We start from the raw sequence: 19,766 nt of genomic DNA, 5'->3' as shown, positions 1-19,766 counted from the left end.
AAAGTTCAAAGAATTATACAATGAAAACTTATTATCTGAGTTCATCAATTATTGCATTGGAGACTTCTAAATTCTTTCTCTGTATCATTATTTTGGGGTATTACTATTTATTCATATAAGGAGCCCTTACATTAGCAAATTTTAATCATCACTTTGATGTTTAGGGTGCCTCTAATACAGACAGTGAGATCCACTTTAAACAAGTTCCTGTGCCCTTTTAATACAGTAACATTATATATGGGAAATTCTTGTCTGAAGTTCAGTTGAAAGGACTTTTTCTTATTCTAATTCTTCATTGATGGGATAACAAAATTCAACTGTATCAACTAACTTTACTAAATTATTTAATATATTTCAAAGTTTACCTTTAGATTCTTCTGTCTTGTAAGTACATGGCCCTATCATTTTTAAATAATGTCAGCCTTTTTTGTTCTCTAGATGGTTTTGAGATTTCCTTTTATCTGCAGTGTTGCATAATTTGAATAAATTACATCTAGTAATGCATTTTTAAAATATCTCCCAAGTAAAAATCGTTAGGTAGTAATACAATGAGTTCTCATATGCCTCTCACCCATTTCCCCTATTGACATCTCATTCTGGTACATTTATCACAATTAATGAATCACATCTAGCTTTCCCTATTCTTTAATCCAAGCTCCTTTCATCCCTCCTACTTCTTCTGGTTTCTAGCAATTAACACTCTGTGTTCAGAATTTTTAAAGAAAATTTAGCTCCCACACATATAGGAGAACATGTGGCATTCATTTTTCTGTGTCTGACATATTTCATTCAACATGATGTCCTTTAGTTCTATCCATTTTTCTCCAAATGACAAAATTTCATCCTTTTTTAATGCTGAGTAGTATTCCATTGAATATATTTACCACATTTTGTTTATCCGTTTATCTGATGATGAGCACCTTGGTTAATTCCATGTCTTGGCTACTGGCTATTGTGCATAGTGCAGCTATAAATATGGTGGAGCAGGTATCTCTTTGATGCAATTAGATAGCTTTAGGTCTTACATTTAAGTATTTGATCCATCTTGAGTTGGTTTTGGGGATATATGAGAGGTAGGTATCTAATTCTATTCCTCCACATGTATATGTCCAGTTTTGCTGGTACCATTATTGAAAAGGCTATCTTTTTTCCAATGTATGTTTTTGTCACTCATGTCAAAAGAGTTGGCTGTATATGTGTATTTATTTTTCATCCAGTATTTTTTTTTGACAGGCAGAGTTAGACAGTGAGAGAGAGAGACAGAAAGGTCTTCCTTCCATTGGTTCACCCCCAAATAGCCACTATGGCCGGCACGCTGAGGCTGGCGCACTCCAAAGCCAGGAGCCAGGTGCTTCCTCTGGTCTCCCATGCTGGTGCAGGGCCCAAGGACCTGGGACATCCTCCAATGCACTCCCGAGCCACAGCAGAGAGCTGGAGTGGAAGAGGAGCAACCGGAACAAGACCGGCGCCCCAACTGGGACTAGAACCCAGGGTGCCAGCACCGCAGGTGGAGAATTAGCCAAGTGAGCCATGGCGCTGGCCTTTCCTCCAGTATTTACAGATGACTTGAATCTTCTGTTTGATATCTCAAAATGTTTGGAAACTTTTCAGATATTTTAAGTATTCTCTTTGCACTATTTGATATAACTTACTGTGATTTTCCAGAATTGACAAATGAAAATAATAAACTTTTTCTATTTCTCTAATAGATATTTGAATTCACGTTGCCTCCAGGTGACATGAAGGTCCTAGATGGTCTGAACAGAAATGTTCAATATATTACTGCTGATTTGTAAGTACTTATGACCTTGGTAAAAATGTTGCCTCAATTTATTTTCTGAGGATGAATATATAAAAGGATATTAGTCACTATTCACCATGCACTGTGCTGATCACCAATGTGGTTAATCTCTGCTCCTAAATAGAAATTTTTATCGCCTCCATATGGAATTCTTCAGTAAATCCTTTCAACTTAATTCCTTTAAGAGTTTGAAATTTCTCCCTTTCTTTTTACTGCATTTTTCTTAAAGAACCAATCATGGCATTTGTATTGAAAAAAGCTGGCCAAATATTTTAATAGAAATGTTTCATTGTGGTTTTCTAAAATATGGTCATCTCAATCCAGCTAATGAAGTCTTAAAGGCACATTTAAAATCAAGGACTGGGGATGTATGCTAAAAAACAATAACAGGAGGGAATTTGCACTAAAGAAGAGATCTTTATTCTTCTTCTTGCTGCAAGATTTTAGAATCTGACAAAAATATTATATTTGAAGGTAGCAAAGAATATACACCTGTGGGACTTTTAATTTGTAATATTAATAAGTGTAATAATTTGGATAAAGGAAGAAATTAGTATAATGCAAAATTTAATGTATTCAAAATGGTACATATGTTATGATTGTTATGGTTTTTATTAGTATTAGGGAAAATGAAGAATGAAGTAAAAACAAAATGCAGAGACAAAGGGAGTGGCAAGCTGAATAATTCCTATTCTCTATTAAATACTCTAATAAGTATTCATTTTTAACACATTGTGTTTTCTGTAGTCACTAAAATATAGATATATGTAAATTATGCAGGAAACTCTATGGGCATGGAACTCTGTCTTATCAACAGCATTCTTTCCAGTTCCTAATCTAATACACTATGTCATATCTGATGGGCAGTGAGCAAACAAAGAAAGAATTACTAAAAGGGATGTTAAATTGCTAACAGTAATCTATATCCCTGAAATTTTTTTAGTATTGAATGGCATCTGAATGTGTCTGTTTTCAAAACAAAGTAAATTAGATTTTGCTTGAAAATGTGCTTTTTTCAGACACTTCAGGTTTTTATTTTAATGTAATATTAATACAAAGAGATTCAGTATGCTCATATATACATTTCTAAGTATATATTGATGTTCCCTTCTTCCCTCCCAATCTCCCTCTCCTTCCCTCTCCCTATTATTTTTGCTTTCCTTCTTCCTTGAGAATTTGATGTAAGAAAGCAATGAGTATCACTTTGCATTGTTGAAATATGCAGCTAAAGGAGAGAAATGTGATTAAATTTTTATTCTGTGTGTTCTATATGTTAATTCCAGGTGACGGATTATGATTTAAAAAGTTATATGCGATTAAAGATATGTACCATAAAGGTATGCGCATGAATATGACAAATTTTATGATTTTACAAAAAATGGAACTATTAACCTTAATGATAAATTCACAGAAATCACTTCATTGTCAGAGTGGATCATGAAGCAAAACCCACCTATAGCCTTATACTGTCCTTAGGGAACTCATTTAGATATAAAGACATATGTGTAAAAATTAAGCAGATAGAGAATAAGCCATGCTAACAGTAATCAGAAGAAAGTGGAAGTAGATATATTAATTTCAGACCATGCAGACCACAGAGAAGGGAAAGTTCTCAGTGATAAAAAAAAAGGGCATTAAATTAACAGTAAGATCAATTCTCTAAGAATGCTTAGTAGTTCTTAAAGAGAACATAAAAATAGTGGGTAAAGTTACAAGAATGGAAAGGAGGAATTCATGAATCCATCTTTCTCATTGGTGACTTCAACATACTTCCATCAGAAACAAAGAGTTCCAAACAATAAATACACAGTCAAATTCAGCAACACCATCAACTGGACACATTAAACACCTATTGATTTCTTTACTGACAACAGAAGAATACATATTTTTCTCAAGTTCAGGTGGACAAGTTAAAATGGACTATCCACCAAAGTATTCCACACTCTCAGGCATAAAACATACTTCAACAAATTCAAAGAACAAAAATCCTACAACGTATGCTCTCGTATCATAATGGAGATATTATTGAAATGAATAATAAAAAGATTATCTGAAAGATTCCAAAGTATTTGGAGTTTAAACAACACACTTCTGCATAACCATGAGTCAAAGAATAAATCTCAAGAGAAAATTCCAAATATTTTATACAAAACAAAAATCAGAATACAACTTATCAGAATTTGTGGGTTGCAGTAAAAGCATTACCCAAAGAAAACTTGTGGCAATGAATGCATAAACTAGAAAGAATACGTAAAATACATAATCTAAAGTTCTATAATAAGAAAAAAAGAAGAGCAAATTAAATTCACAGGAAGAAGTAGGGAAAAATAGAGCAATAAATTTTTCTAACTTCTTTATATAAGCTATTTAGGAACATATTCTTAAGTTTTATTTCCATTCATGGGCTTTTCATTTACTTTAAAATCTGCATAAGGAAAACCAGGCTTTATTATCATTTTACTGAAACAGAAAATCATTTTAAACAAACAGCTTTGGAAAATTAAGTGATTTTTCCAATGTTACAGCTACTTTAACCAGTTCTGGCAGTAAATATTGGGTCATATAAGTTCATCTCTTTAGTTGGGTATATTAACCTAATTGTTAACCAATTGTGTGAGTGTGTGTGAGAGAGAGAGAGAGATAAAGGGAGAGGGGGAGAGAGAGAGAGAACCATCAAATTGCTACAGGAACGCATGGGGAAAATATTGCTAGACACTGACCTCGGCAGACTTCTGGAATAAGACCCCAGAAGCACAGGCAACAAAACAAACAAACAAAAAGAAAGACAAATGGGATTACATCAAGCTAAGAAGCTTCTACACAACAAAGGAAACAGTTAACAAAGGGGCAATCAACAGAAGGGAGAAAATATTTGCAAACTGTGCAACTTATAAGGATTAATATCCAGAATATATAAGCAACTCAAGAAACTCAACAGCAAAACAATCCAGTTAAGAAACAGGAAACTACATGAATACCATTCTCAAAAGAAGAAGTACAAATGGCCAACAAATATATGGAAAAATGCTATTACTAGCCATAAGGGTAATGTAAATTAATCCACAATGATGTATCTCCTCACCCCAGTCAGAACGGCTTTCATCCAAAAGGCAGCAACCAATAGTAATAAAGGTGTAGAGAAAGGGGAACTCTGATAGACTGTTGGTGGGGAGGTAAATTAATGCAGCCACTGTCAAAAACAGCATGGAGACTATTTAAAAGTATAGAAATAGACTTTGCCATATAATCCAGGAATCCCCCTGCTGGATTTATACCCAAAAGACATGAACACATTGTGTTAAAGAAAAAACTGCTCCACCATGTTTATAGCAACACTATTCACAATAACCACAGTGTAGAATCAACAGTTGCCCATTATAATATCAATGGATAAAGAGAATGCATTACATACAACAGAATTTAATTCAGCTATTAAAAAATGAAATTCTGGGGATGGTGCTGTGGCAAAGCAGGTTAATGCCCTGGCCTAAAGCATCGGCATCCCATATGGGTACCGGTTGTAGTAGCGCCTGCTGCACTTCCAATCCAGCTCTCTGTTATGGCCTGGGAAAGCAGTAGAAGATGGCTCAGGTCCTTGGGCAACTACACCCGTGTTGGAGACCTGGAAGAAGCTCCTGGCTCCTGGCTTCAGATCAGCACAGCTTCGGCCATTGTGGCCATCTGGGGAGTAAACCATTGGACGTCCTCTCTCTCTCTCTCCCTCTCCCTCTCTCTCTCTCTCTCTGCCTCTCTCTCTCTCTCTCTCTCTCTCTCTCTCTCTGCCTCTCCTCTCTCTGTGTAACTCCAACTTTCAAATAAATAAATAAATCTTTTTAAAAAATGAAATTCTACTATTTGCAGCAAAATGGCTGGAACTGGGGGACATGTTAGGTGAAATAAACTAACACACAAAAGCAAGTACTGCATGTACCTCACTTAGATGTGGGGGCTAAATTTAAAAAAATAAATAAATGCCTGTGTGTTCTGTTGTGTTTTGTTGCAAATAGTATTTTGTTAAACTTTGTTCGAAATCATTCTCAAACAAATTGGTAGGAATTATATACTCCTATAGTTTTAACAATTTTGTGATCTCAAATTTATCTGAGCCAATTTGAACATTTTTGTTTGCTTATAACTTTTGGTTATTTTCCTGAACAACTATGATCTTTTTACTTCCAGTTTGTTGAATTCTTGATTTAGTGGAGCCAAGAAAACTTTTATTGTAATGTAAACTTAAAAGTTATGTCAAAAATAAATTACACTAGGAAGAACTCTATGAAGCAGTACTCTGAAAGTTTGTTGGCATTTTTTGCTCATCTTCACAGTATGAAAATGAAAAGAATAAATACAAGAGAGAAAATCATGAGTTATTCCAAATAATTCTTAATTGTTGAAAACTACCAGGCTGACTGCCAAAAACTCACTGATTTCATGATATTATATAATACTAAGTCACATATAAATAACACAAGATGTACCTCTAGGGGTCAGTGTTGTGGATAGTGGGTAAAGTGCTAGAATCACATATGGGCCAGAGTTCATATTTTAGCTCTCTGCTAATGACCTAGGAAAAGCAGTGGAAGATGGCCCAAGTGCTTGGGCTCCTGCAACCCTCATGGAGAGACATGGATGAAGCTCCTGGCTTCTGGCTTCAGACTGCCCCAGCCCTGGCCATTGGGACCACCTGGGCAGTAAATCAGCAGATGGAAGATCTCTGTCCCCCCACCCCCCATAATTCTTACTTTAAAATGAATGTATCAATCTTTTTTTTAAATGTACTTCAAAATGTCTGTGGACAAATTAAAAGATGTTTATTTAAAGTACAAAATTTGAAATCCATGCAGTCTTTGCATAATGACTCTTTTCCCAGGAGCTTTTGGAAGATGCCTCCTATTCTTCAAACAATGAAGTATAACTAAAAATGTTGAAAGTTTTACTCATGAGAAGTACATAATTTTTATAATCTGAATAAAGTTTCATTACTCCCATACCATTTAATGAACATTACAAACCTAAGAGAACAGTTTCTCACTGAAATTTAGCTTTTTGGCAATCAAAGGCAGTCCTCTGCAGAGAAAAATGAAATTGTAAGAGTCCGAAAAGACATGGCTGTTGCTATAATGCCCTGTGAACCTTTTTTTAAAAAAAAGTAAGTTCCTTGATAGAAATAGAACATTAAAGTGAAAGTGTGAGGTGTCAAGCCTAAACAGATTAGAAATGCTATTGGGTGTAAGAATTAAGGTTCAATTAAGCTTATGGTGAAAGTTGTGGGCACTTCAATACATGGTTCCTGAACAGTGATGTAACAGTACAATGTCAATATTCAGATTCCACTCTGGAAAATTCAAGTTCATTCAAACCCAGAAGTTAGACTGCTCTACCAATGGTTCTTAGACAGCAGAAAAGCATGCTGCTTTAGCTGACCAGATTCACACTAATAACAATAGTAAAATAAATGAAATCTGTGATATATGTGCAGGTAACTTTAATGGGTGACGACTGTGGAACTCCACTCTGTTTTATTTTCCCTCCCTCACCACCACTTGAAAAATAATTTTCCTTCAAAAGCATGTCAGTAAATCTGCAAGTTTTAAAATAGAAATAACGTGCCTAAAGGAATCACCAAATTCTTTTTTATGATGTACAGTCCTATGTTTTAAAATATGCATATTTATGATTAAGAAAAAACAGAAAGAAGTCAAAAGAATCCAGCCCAAATTTTCACATGGCTCAATATAATGTGGGATTGTTTTTATTAAATGTGGCTATCTGATGAAATGGGTCTTGTGATCTCTGGTAGAAAGGACTAACAAATGACAAATGGTGTACAAAATTTCATTTGATGAGAGAAACAAAATGTTTTAAAGTCTATGAGCTTTAAGGACTAACAAATATCACGTACTTTGTATTTTAGGCTTTGTCCTTCATATTTGTTTAAAATGGGTTTATGAAGAGTGCTAAAAGGGAATATTCCTTTTAAAATTTTTTTTTAAATTCTCTTAAAACTACTCATAAAATTCCTGTATCTGTTAATAAAAAAATACTGAGACTATATGACGATGATCCTACTGTAGATTATATCAAATCTACATAACATGTTCTATTTTCTAGAACAGCCTGAGGCTACAGAGACACCCATAGCAAGAAAGCTTCATCTCTAGGTAATCACACACCCTCCAATAACAAGACATTACATTTCAAATCTGCCCTCGTATTTCCGCTCTCTCAACAAGTTTTTCAAGGACAAGAGGTTTAAAGATTCCCCTCTGGTCAATAACAGTCTCTAAAAATAACTTTCCCTTTTCAAGGAAAGGATGTTTGCAACACAAAACATATTCTACATTAAGCCTTGGTGAGATTCAAAACACACAAAGAACTTCACGACAGAGTCCCAAGAGAGAAGTCATTTTTTAAAGGCTTATTTTTTTGAATGTCAGAATCACAGAAGGGGAGAGTGAGAAGGAAAGAGAGAGATAGGGAGGGAGGGTGGTAGGGAGGGAGAGAGAGAGAGAGGGAGAGAAAGAGAGAGAAAAAGAGAGAGCCTCCATCTGTGGATTCACCCCCCAAATGGCAGCTACAGCCAGGGCTGGGCCAGGCAGAAGCCAGGAGCCAGGAGCCTCATGGGGTCACCCACATTGGTGCAGAGGTCTAAGCACTGGGCCATCTCCACCTGCTTTCCCAGCACATTAGCAGGGAGCTGGATTGGACATGGAGCAGCCAGGCCTTCAACTGGCGCCCATTTTTGAAGTCTGAACTAAAATCCCTAAGAACGAGACATCAAAAGTGCCAACCCACTCCAAACTATGAGAGCAACGAGTTAATAAAATACTACCATGGAACTAAAACAAAAAACCAGGTGAAACGAATTGTGTGTTGCCAGCCTGTAGAAACCAAAGGCTAACTAGCATCGAGCCTATGTAGTTGAATAAATTCTTATTTTAACCACACACGATTTTGAATTCCTCTGGTGTTTTGTGAAGATACACAACGAAGAGAGTTCTCTAAGTGCAGGACCCCGAAAATGAAAACCAGACAAGTGTAATACGCACCTGCCTACACATTCACAGTGATTTAAAACCATGCACGATGGCTCAAAGGGCATAGTGGGAGCCCATGCCAGATCAACCTATGCCTGCCCCACTTCAACCAGGGGCGCCCGTGGGCGCAGTGTGGGGGGCCACCACGCAGCGTCTGTACCTCCCCTCGCTGACACTCACCATTTCCGTGGGCTCCAAAGACAGGTGGTCCCACGACGAGGGGCAGGCGAGGTCGCACCCTGGGCTGAGGAGGTTCCTCGAGAGGTCACCTACAAATGGGCCCAGCGCTCCCACCTTCACAGCCCCGGGATCACAACACCGACCACCTGCGCTGGAACACAGCCCCGCCTTATGCCCTGGCAAGCACTGACATCCTGACGTCACAAAGGGTGGTGCCACGGGCCCCCGCCCCGGGGCCTCGCCCCTCAGCCCGAAGCTCCACCCCCTTCGTCCCACCTAACCTCATTCTCATCTTGACACCTGGCTGGGCTCTTGACACCTGGCAACCCCAGCTCGCACCCCCAATTCGATGAGATCACAAAGCATAATTTTTCACATTCATAAAGTGCAATTGATTAATCTTTGGCAGAGGTCTCGCCTTTGATGTGGCGCTGAAAACAAACTATGATACCCAAGATCACTTAGCCGGTGCACATTTTACCTTCTGCATTTAGATCCCGTGAGCACCTTGATTTCAAGTTTCTCAAAAGGCAACTTTTGTTTCTAAACTCGCTTTTCATTTTATTTCATCGTGGCTTCACACGGTGGCTTCTGCACTTCTGCTTGCTGACACCGACTTTTCCGAGGGCACAGGACACAGGTGGTCCCCCCGTCAGAGGCTGCCTACAGCCCAAATGGAACTGAGGGGTGACTACGACTCAGCCGGCCTCTCTGTCTTGCCTTCGCGGCTCAAGGACCCGCTGGGCTGGCCACCAGCACTGAAACACTCCCCCAACTTACACCCTGCACATAATCATGCCGCAGAGAGCCAGGGCAAGGGACCATGCCCAGGGCCCAAGCCCCTTCACCCTGTCTCCCCACCACCACCACAGCTGCCCTGGGGTTGCTGATCCCTACAGTAAACTACTGATAAAGCATTTCCACTTTCAGCATGTGGCTCTTTTTCATCAAGGAAATTGATCCATCTGTCCATAAACTATGCTTCACATAATTTTTTAAGAGGCCATAGACAGGGGCTGGTGCTGTAGGACAGCAGATAAAGCATCTGCCTGCAGTGTGGGCATCCCATATGGGCACTGGTTCGAGTCCTGGCTGCTTCACTTCAATTCCAGCTCTCTGCTGTGGCCTGGGAAAGCAGTAGAAGACGGCCCAAGTCCTTGGGTTCCTGCACCCATGTGGGAGACCCGGAAGAAACTCCTGATTCCTGGCTTCAGATCAGTGCAGCTCTGGCTGTTGCAACCATCTGGGGAGTGAATCAGTGGATGGAAGACCTCTCTCTCTCTCTCTCTCTCTCATTCTCTCTCTCTGTAACGCTTTCAAATAAATAAAATAAGTCTTTAGAAAAAACAAGAGTCCATAGACATTTTTCACTTTCAGACTAAATAAATTGGTGTATATGGGTCTTTTTATTGTTGTTTGGTATTTTTCATAAATATTTATTTATTTATTTGAAAGTCACAGTTACACAGAGAGAGGAGAGCCAGAGAGAGCAAGATCTTTCATCCACTAGTTCACTCCCCAGATGGCTGCAATGGCCGGAGCTGCACCAATTCAAAGCCAGGAGCCAGGAGCTTCTTCCAGGTTCCCATGCGGTTGTATTTTCAAATTTTTAGCATCATCTACTATTCTGACAGACATCATTGTGGTTTATTGGTACTGTGGCCATTGTCTGTGTTTGGATGTATTACCATTGTTACAGTGATGTCAAAATTACATAATTTTACATTGATATAAGTAAATCTTTCCTCATAGACAAATAGTGCTTGCCTATGCTTTCTGGATTTTTTTTTTTTACTAATATTTTGGAAACAATGTTAAAGTCCCAAGTTCTAGTACAAAGAATGTCTCCCCCTGAGCCATTTGAGAATAAACTGGTGATGACATTAGGCCATCAGTACATATGACTTTAGGGTGACTTTCCTACAAGTGACAACATTCTACATACCTATGACACAAACTGCAAAATGAGAAAGGAGCCCCCGATGCAGTCTGTTAATCCTCAGGTTAATTTCTAGTTTTGCTACCTCACTGTAATGCCTTTTATGACAAAAGGTCCCCACTCAAATCCATGGATTAATTTTACTTGTCACACTTCTTAGCATCCTACACTCGGAACCGCTTGACAGTCTTTCCTTTAGCTACACGAGTGTGCCTTATTTAAAGAGTAAAGTCTAGTCGTGTAGAAGCTCCGTCAATAGGATTTTTTTCAAACTTCCTTACTATGATGTTCAGACCATGGTTTCTGGTAAGAGAAAGAAGAGTTAAGAGTGGGGAATTGTCGAGCAGACAGGCAATGTGGAGGGCTTCGCCAGGAATGTAAAGTGCTTCATCAACCCTAATTTTTGATAATCGTGCCCTCTAGTGGTTTTTTTGTGTCATTGCAATCACTGCTGCATCAAGAAAGAAGACATTTGGGCCGGCGCTGCGGCTCACTAGGCTAATCCTCCGCCTTGCGGCGCCGGCACACGGGGTTCTAGTCCCGGTCGGGGCGCCAGATTCTGTCCCGGTTGCCCCTCTTCCAGGCCAGCTCTCTGCTGTGGCCAGGGAGTGCAGTGGAGGATGGCCCAAGTGCTTGGGCCCTGCACCCCATGGGAGACCAGGAAAAGCACCTGGCTCCTGCCATCGGATCAGCGTGGTGCGCCGTCTGTAGCGCGCCGGCCGCGGCAGCCATTGGAGGGTGAACCAACGGCAAAGGAAGACCTTTCTCTCTGTCTCTCTCTCTCACTGTCCACTCTGCCTGTCAGAAAGAAAGAAAGACAGACAGACAGACAGACATTTGGCTCCAGGTCCTGCTTTTAAAATCTCAAGTTCCTAGCCTTTTAAGCCTTGATAATCACAAATTAAAAGGCTGAACATTTAATGAATTTCAAGAAGTGGTATTTTCTAGCTATTAAGAGAGAGAGAGAGTGCATATGATTTATTTTCTATTATTTGAGCAAGTTGCTGTTCGCTCTTCAGGAGGCAGAGAAGCACACGACAAGGGCAAACAGCACCACCTGGTGGCTGCGTGGACTGCACACACTGGCACACTGCAGCCAGCTCAGCATCACCAGCCCTCCTCACCTGCTCATCAATCCACGCCCTCCCTCCTTGCCTTCCCTTTCTCCCTTCTTTCCTCCCTCCTCCCCTCCCCTCCTTTCCCCTCCTCTCTGCTCCCCTCCCCTCCCCTCTCCTCTATTGTCCTCTCCTCTCCTCTCTCCCTTTCTTCTGTTCTGTTTTTTACTCATTGTCTTACCCGCATCCCCCCCCCCACACACATAATATAAACTGCTTATTCATTATTGTTCATCCATGGTCCCCAGATGTCTAGAACAGTGCCTGGTTAACAGCAGGTGCTCAGTGGGCATGCACTGCTATGATTCGGGGTTTTCTGGTACTGTAGCTGAAAAACATCCTCACCAGCATTCTGCTCCCCACCCTCTGAGGAGAATGAGCAGTTCATTTTCCTCTTTAGCAGTGAATTTGCCTCTTCCATGTGTGAAGAAGAGCAAATCTTTGTGAGCTGACCAGCCTATGAGTGGAGACCTGGAGACTTCAACCATGCCACAGCGCAATGTTTCAGACCATCTTGGATGAAAATCTCCTATGTTTGGCTTAACTAGCATTGGATACCACTTTATTCCTCTTTCCACCAAAACAGAACACAGCACAATTGAGGATGCCACCTTTCCCGACAGATCTTCCTATGCCTGGCGCTCTGGCTCCTGTCCATGAACTAGCTCCACTGAGCCTGGTGAGAGCCCATGATGAAATGCTGTGTGCACTGATACCCAAAGCTGCCTAGAAAACACTCAGTGCTCTGAGATTCACGGGCCCTTGGGATGATTGTTCAAAAAGCCCATTCTCTCTGCTTCCTTGGTCACACAGATGAAGTGGGTCACTTTGTGGGTAGAATTCTGATTGTCTTTCTCCTTGCTTCCAAACATTAGCTGAATTTTGTCAGCTTAGTCAGGTGTATGTGTGCAAAGACTTCACCTACCCCTCTGGTTTTCAAGAAGAAAGAGAAACAAATATGAAGACACATCTAGGTGAGAGAAGACGCATAGCAGCCAAGGGGATATTTTGAAGTGGATCTAGGGAGCAGAGCAGTGAGAACCCGCGGCCTTGCAACTACTGCAGAGTACTGTTGACTGCTCCTCCTTCTCCAGTGGAGCCTGGTTTTCCCAGCCCTTGCCCCTGTCTCATCCACAGGGCACCCAGGCTTTTGGAGCTTCTTTTCTGGCCTTCCTCCTCCAGTTCTTAGGAATTGGTTCTACTTCCTCCCAACATGACATTAAGAGACCTCTAAAACATCTCCAGACTTTTCAAAATCAAAGAAACAAACATACAATGTCATATGTAATCTATAGGCTGAAGCCAGACGATGTGACAGGTGAAATCCGAAGGCAGTCAGTACCTCTGGCTGCAGATAGAGTCCAGTAAATGCTGTAATAATACCCTATTATCCAAACATATTGCACATTATTTATTCATTCACGTAATGATATCCTAATGTTTCCAAGGACAGATAGTTGTGAAAAAAAGCTGCTGTAAGCATCCATGTACAGGTTTTGTGTAGGCATAAGTTTTGCAGGCTGTGGCTTTTCATCTTTCATTCTCAGTATCCAAGGACAGTGGCTGGTAAAATTTGACTCAAACAGTACAGTCTAGTTTGTGCTGTGTCTCCTCACCAAGGCAACCATGCCAAAATGTTAGCAAAGTCAATAGAAAGGTTGAAAGAACCAGGGAGGAAGTATTTAATCATATTATCCTGAGTTTATTGTACTTGCAAATGATTGGACTAAAAGTATCCAGTTTGTACAAACTAAATGCAGTCACAAACTTTCCTGTGATGACATGAGACCTTTAACATGCCATGTTGCTTGTAACCATAAATGACTCAGGCTGTAATTACGCAAGATTTAGTGAGCGAATGAACTGCCTCAGCATTTTTATCCACAGGAGGACAACCGAACCACAAGGTGGTGTCCAAGATATTTTAATATTCAGACACTGGTAACAAGTTAGCACTGAAAACTTGGAGCTGGTAGATGAAGAGAATCAAAGCCCACAGATACCTAGAGAAAAAAATCCAGTGCATGTTTCAAAGACTTGTATACATTCTTTAAAAACAATCTTTTCATGGTCATTATTCAAGTTTACATTTATTTTTGTTAGAGAGAGACAGAGAGAGGGAGAGAGAGTGAGTTCAATTCTAGGAGAGAGGAATCCAGTCATTTGAGCCGTCACCAAGGCCTCCTGGCATTTATATTAGTAGAGGTTGAGTCAGGAGCCAGACAGACATTGGCTGCATGCACTCCATATGTCACATGGCATGTTAATTACTAAGCCTAAACGCCAGATCCCTAAAGATTAAACATATTAAAGCTGCTCAAGAACTATATGAAATCCTTTTCTTATTTGCTACCACACCCTGACCCAGCTGTACCTGTGCCCTACCCCTGTCAAATGTCATAGAAACCTCTGCCTTCACACCCATCACCCACTTGTTCCTCTTCGGTATCTACTGAAGAGCCTACCCGAGTACAGAAATTGCACAGAGATGGTCTTAGGTTTATTGTATTGTACATGTTGCTTCTTTTTTATTTTTATTTTTTTGACAGGCAGTTAGACAGTGAGAGAGAGAGAGACAGAGAGAAAGGTCTTCCTTTTCCATTGGTTCACCCCCCAAATGGTCACTACAGCCGGTGTGCTGCACCAATCCGAAGCCAGGAACCAGGTGCTTCCTCCTGGTCTCCCATGCAGATGCAGGGCCCAAGCACTTGGACCATCCTCCACTGCCTTCCCAGGCCACAGCAGAGAGCTGGATTGGAAGAGGAGTAACTGGAACAGAACCGACGCCCCGACCGTGACTAGAACCCAGAGTACCGGTGCCGTAGGTGGAAGATTAGCCTAGTGAGCTGCAGCACTGGCCACATGTTGCTTCTGATTTTCTTTTGTTTTCCTTTTCTGGCTGTTCTCAAAATGATTTTTATAACATTTATAGATGTGCCCTGATTGAAAGAAATCTGATACTTTTTTTTTTGACAGATAGAGATGGTGAGAGAGAGAGACAGAGAAAGGTCTTCCTTTTCCGTTGGTTCACCCCCCAAATGGCCACTGCGGCTGGCGCACTGCGCCAATCTGAATCCAGGAGCCAGGTGTTTCCTTCTGGTCTCCCATATGGGTGCAGGGCCCAAGCACTTGAGCCGGCCTCCACTGCCTTCCCAGGCCACAGCAGAGAGCTGGCCTGGAAGAGGAGCAACCGGGACAGAATCCGGCACCCCAACCGGGACTAGAACCCGGAATACCGGCACTGTAGGCAGAGGATTAGCCAAGTGAGCCACGGGGCTGGCCAAAATCTGATACTTTAAAAATTAAAACTTAAAAGGGAGGAGTTTCACTCAGAGATTAAGATGCTGCTTAGGATGTGCCCATCCCATATCAGAGTGCCTGGTTCAGGTCTCAGTACAACTTCTGATCCAGCTTTCTGTTAATACACATCCTGAGAGATGGCACATGATGGGTCAAGTAATTTGCTCTCTGCCATCTATGGGGGGGGGGGGGCCTGGATTGAGTTTCTGGATACTGGCTTCAACCTGTACCTTCCATTGGCTGTTACAGGCATTTAGGGACTGAACAAACAGAAAATTCATTGTTGCTCTCCCTCTCCCTCTCCCCTCACCCCTCTCCCCTCTCCCCTCTCCCTTTTTGAAGTAAAATAAAAATAAATTATTTTTTAAATCAAAAATTCAACACAAAAACCACTAGGAACTGGGTATTCACATAACAAAATGGTTTATTGCTGAACTTTCTCTTTAAAATGGCAATCTCCTCCAATACATCATTACATATATATTTTAGAATTTGCAAAAAAAAAAAAAAAACAGCTTTACATATGACTGCAGGGCCACCCACTGTCCACATTCAGCAGATGCCTCAAAATTGTTAGTGTGCAGCTCACCTAGTTTTCTTTTTATTTTTTTTAACTTTATTTGACAGGTAGATATAGATAGTGAGAGAGCGAGACAGAGAGAAAAGTCTTCCTTCCATTGGTTCACCCCCCAAATGGCTGACACGGACGGCTCTGCGCTGATCTGAAGCCAGGAGCCCAAGCACCTGGGCCATCCTCCACTGCCCTCCTGGGTCACAGCAGAGAGCTGGACTGGAAGAGGAGCAACCGGAAATAGAACCTGGTGCCCATATGGGATGCTGCAGCCACAGGCAGAGGATTAACACAGGCAGAGGATTAACCAAGTGAGCCACGCGCCGGCCCCACCTAGTTTTCAATAGGCAGGGCTTAACCAAGGGCTTTTTCAAATTGGGAAGTTCAATAAGATAATTACTCTCTTTGGCCATAATTAATAGCTATGGATTATTAATCTGTAACTTAATAAAGGAAAAATACTAAATGAAGACTTTTCAGTAAGAATAATCACTATGAAAACAGATTGAAGATAGTTTTTTTCCCTGGTTTTGGAAGTGTTTTTTTTTTTAAATTTCACATTTGTGTTGCTCACATCGGACCCCAGGCAGGTGGGGAGGCACAGCAGTGAGTCACAGTGTGAAGTGGACTCTGCCTATCTTCTGCCTTCACTGAGGGTTTCCAGGCTGATAAAGCACCTGAAAACTTTGTCTTTGATCCTTAGATAGGATTCAGTTGAGTCAAAGTGTGGTAAAGGAAGATATTAACAGACATTCAAGGAAAAAGACATTGATAAGCAGCTCAAATATAGAAGTCCCATCATGGCTTCATGTTAATAATTGACAACAGTGAAGCTGTACAGAAATGATTTTTCAGTTAATATTAACTATTGCCTAGATAATATCCTTCTCCCCAATGGAAAGTGATGAATGAAATTAAAGCATCAGAACAGTGGGATTTTATTACTAGAAGGACGAAACTATGAACGTACAAATACTTGCCAATATAGACCTTGTCAATGGTCCTCCAATTATCTTTTAGACAAGACCATCAATACAGATAGTGCCAGAACAGCCTGTAAAATGTACAGTCCAGTGTTTTTCCCATAATTCTACACACATACCAAATTGCATAGGAGAGAAATTTCTATTCATAAAGTATTTAATCAGCATTGTTTCATCTGGGAGTAAGATTATTTTATTGTAGCTGTGTGTTCAATGACTCTTTCTCTCCCACACACACACACACACACTGGTTTTCAGCAGCTGGAGTGAATACAGTTAGCATTAGTTTCTTAAGCCAATTTTTTTACTTAAATGCAGATAGAGACCATTTTATTTCCCAGTCTGTTTTTTTTCTTACCTAAGTGAAGTGCTATAGTTATTTTTACCTCAGTTTTAAGATAAGTATGTAAACAATAGGAGTAATAAATTATAATAAATAAAAAGCAAGAGTAGGCATTTGGAATTTAAGAATATAGGTAGTAGTCAAAGACAGTATTTTTTAAAATTTTTATATGAAAAGCGGACACACAGGTAGAGATCTGTCTACTGTTTCATTCTCCAAATGTCCACAACAGCTAGTGCAAGCCTGAGGGAAAACTTTGAAGAACACACTGTCTTTGAGTCGAGCCTGAAGCCCTGGCTGGGGGCAGGGTATACACTTAATCCATCAAAACAAAAGCACATTTTTTCTTCCCCACCTCCACAAGGGTACTTGGCAACTGGCAGGGAGAAGGCACCATTTTGACGCCAATAGAGGCTATAGCAGATCTTGTGCACACATGTAACCAGATTTTATCAGAGAGAAAAGACATTGGCAGAGGCAAAGCCTTCTTAGAAAAGACCCCAGAAGCACAGGCAATCAAAGCTAAAATAAGCAAATGGGACTACATCAAGCTAAGAAGCTTCTGAACTGCAAAGGAAACACTCAGCAAAGTGAATTGGCAGCCAACAGAATGGGAAATATATTTGCGAATTACTCATATGATAAGGGTTAATATCCAGAATCTATAAAGAACTGAAAAAACTTCACCACCACCACCACAACAAAAATAAATCCAGTAAGAAATGGGCAAAGGACTTGAATAAGCATTTTTTATTAAAGATTTATTTGTGAGGCAGAGTTACAGACAAAGAGAGAGAGAGACAGAAAGATCTCCCATCCACTGGTTCACTTCCCAAATGGCTGCAATGGCCAGAGCTGAGCTTATCCTAAGCCAGGAGCCAGGAGCTTCCTCCAGATCTCCCAGTGGATGCAAGTGGCCAAGCACCAGGACCATCTTCCACCGCTTAGCCAGGCCATAAGCAGAAAGCTGGACCTGAAGAGGAGCAGGCAGGACACGAACTGGCACCCACATAGTATGCTGGCACTGCACACAGAGGCTTAGCCTACCATCCCACAGCTCTGGCCCCAGGTATTTTTCTAAAGAGGGAATTCAGATGGCCAGCAGACATATAAAAAATGCCCAGGATCACCAATTATTGGGAAAGTGCAAATCAAAGCCAAAATGAGGATTCACTTCACTCAAGGTACAATGGCTCTCATACATAAATGAACAAACAATAAATGTTGATGAGGATGTTGGGGGAAAGGTACTCTAAAGCACTGTTGTAATGCAAACTACTACAGCCATTGTGGATGACATTATAGAGATACTTTTCAGAAAGCTGAAAATAGATGTACCATATGACTCAGCAATCCCACTCCTAGGAATTTACCCAAAGGAAATGGAATAAGCACTTGAAAAAATTATCTGTACCTCCATGTTTATTGCAGCTTATTTATACAAATTCACATAGCTAAAATATGTAATCAACCCAGATTTCCATCAGCTGATGACTGGATAAAGGAATTGTGATATCTACACACACACACACACACACACATATACACACACATATACACACACTATCACACACTGACATAAAAAGAATAAAATTCTGTCTTTTGCAACAAAATGGATGCAACTGGAACCATTATAGTAAGTGAAATAAGCCAGTCCCCAAAAGACAAATACCATATGTTTCCCCTGATTTGTGGTACCTAACATAGTACCAAAAAAAAAAGTAATATATATGAGTGAAATTGACATTTTGGGATTTGATGATTGTTTACAGCAATTGTCTCTACTGTTGAGGAACAGTGTTTTTTTCTTCTGCTTCTTCTTTCTATTGAATTCCTTACTTAGAGTAGTGTTAATTTGATGAGTATAAAATAAACTGAGAATAGAGCATTGTGAATATTAAAGGAAAGAATGGGAATGGAAGGAGGAATGAGAGTGGGAGTGTGGGTAGGAGGGAGGGTAGGGTGGGAAGTATTACTAGGCTCCTAAATCTATACATATGAAATACATGAAATTTGTTCACCTTAAAAAAGTTTAAAAAAAATCAAGAAAAAAAATTAAATGTTGAGCAGAAAAACCAGGTACAAAATAAGTGCATCCCCTATGACATTGTATGGAAAAAGTTAAAAGGCACGCAAAGCTTCTTGATTGTTCTGTAGTTCCTAACTGGATACCTTAGTTAAGGGTATAGTTAGTGATCATGAACAGGGTTGAAGGGAGGCCTCCAAGATGCTGCAAACCTGTTTATTCATCTGGGTGTACTGTTATGCTTATGCTCATTTTGAGAAACTACAATGATCTATGCATTCAGTATTGGTGTAATTTTTCCTATATATGTATCTTTGATATTAATTTTATCTGTGAAATTAAGTAAAAATGAACTAAAAATAACAGAATTATTAAGTGTGGGATGAGAAAAAAACCTACATTTATTATAATGCTGATTCATATCCAGGAAGTCAATGAAGTTTACTCACACCCAATCGAGATTTCCAAATA

The 19,766-nt window shown here is 40.2% G+C and overlaps 1 protein-coding gene across 1 annotated transcript in view; it reads right to left on the bottom strand.

The window, feature by feature from the left end:
* Window positions 1-9,175, bottom strand: part of PGER5 (prostaglandin-E(2) 9-reductase-like) — a 75,379-nt gene extending 66,204 nt beyond the window's left edge. The window contains exon 1 of the mRNA XM_051838576.2: window positions 9,019-9,175. The gene's annotated coding sequence lies outside the window, so the exon portion shown is untranslated. The remainder of the gene's footprint in view (window positions 1-9,018) is intronic.
* Window positions 9,176-19,766: the final 10,591 nt, after the last annotated feature.

This window comes from Oryctolagus cuniculus, chromosome 13, assembly GCF_964237555.1.
Source record: "Oryctolagus cuniculus chromosome 13, mOryCun1.1, whole genome shotgun sequence".
NCBI classification, from domain to species: domain Eukaryota; kingdom Metazoa; phylum Chordata; class Mammalia; order Lagomorpha; family Leporidae; genus Oryctolagus; species Oryctolagus cuniculus.
Note: the sequence above shows the minus strand (reverse complement) of the source record. Positions and strands in the feature narration are given on the sequence as shown.